Source organism: Triticum aestivum, chromosome 5A (genome assembly GCF_018294505.1).
Source record: "Triticum aestivum cultivar Chinese Spring chromosome 5A, IWGSC CS RefSeq v2.1, whole genome shotgun sequence".
In the NCBI taxonomy this organism is placed as follows: domain Eukaryota; kingdom Viridiplantae; phylum Streptophyta; class Magnoliopsida; order Poales; family Poaceae; genus Triticum; species Triticum aestivum.
The window spans coordinates 709,150,695-709,151,771 of record NC_057806.1 but is presented as its reverse complement, the minus strand read 5'-3'; positions in this window follow the sequence as shown (position 1 = coordinate 709,151,771).

Here is a 1,077-nt window from a genome sequence, read left to right as displayed (position 1 = left end):
GGGATCTTGCTGTGGGTCTGGCCCGGATGTTGCTCCAAAGTGTTCCTATGGGCTGACCTAACACAACCGGGTGGGGAGGTCCACTGGTCAAAGCCCGTCTGTGCAAAGTCAAAGGGCTAGATCCCGTGGTCAAACGCTACAGGGTTAGGCGGGACGGGGGCACTGGGGGGTAGCAATGCCACCGGAGCGTCGCTCCGGGCCCTCATACATGCGGGGTGGTGTGGTGGCATGTCCGAAGAGGCGGGACGCGTCTCCGGGGCGTGGTCCCCCCTCACGGATGACGATGACACGGTAGTAGACATTCTGCGGTAACGATGCGGCGTCAATATTACTAAATACTCGGAGCACGATAAAATCATGAGTTTTTTTGCACGACGTGGGCACATGTGCTATAGGAACGATGGTATTTTTTCATAATTTTTGGTGATGGAGAAGTATCCGAAAAATTCCCTCTACGCGGATTGCCCTTCGCGCGTCTACGGCTGTGGCCGGCGGCCTCCGGGGGCTAGCATGCCGCCAAATCTAGCGTAGGCGGCCTCTCACAAGTCTGGAAGTGTTGCTGCGGTTGTAAACGCCCGGCACGCGTGTCCGAGGTGTGCCACCCCTCACGGACGGCGCCGCCGCCGGCACCTGGAGGGGGGAAACGGACGCGTCGGGTCTACACGAAGGGGATCTTGCTATGGGTCTGGCCCGGATGTTGCTCCAAAGTGTTCATATGGGCTGAACTAACACAACCGGGTGGGGACGTCCACTGGTCAAATCCCGTCCGTGCAAAGTCAAAGGGCTAGATCCTGTGGTCAAACGCTACAGGGTTAGGTGGGACGGGGGCATTGGGGGGGGGGTAGCAATGCCACCGGAGCATCGCACCGGGCCCTCATACATGCGGGGTGGTGTGGTGGCATGTCCGAAGAGGCGGGACGCGTCTCCGGGGTGTGGCCCCCCCTCACGGATGACGATGACACGGTAGTAGACATTCTGCGGTAATGATGCGGCGTCAATATTACTAAATACTCGGAGCGCGTTAAAATCATGAGTTTTTTTGCACGACGTGGGCACATGTGCTATAGGAACGATGGT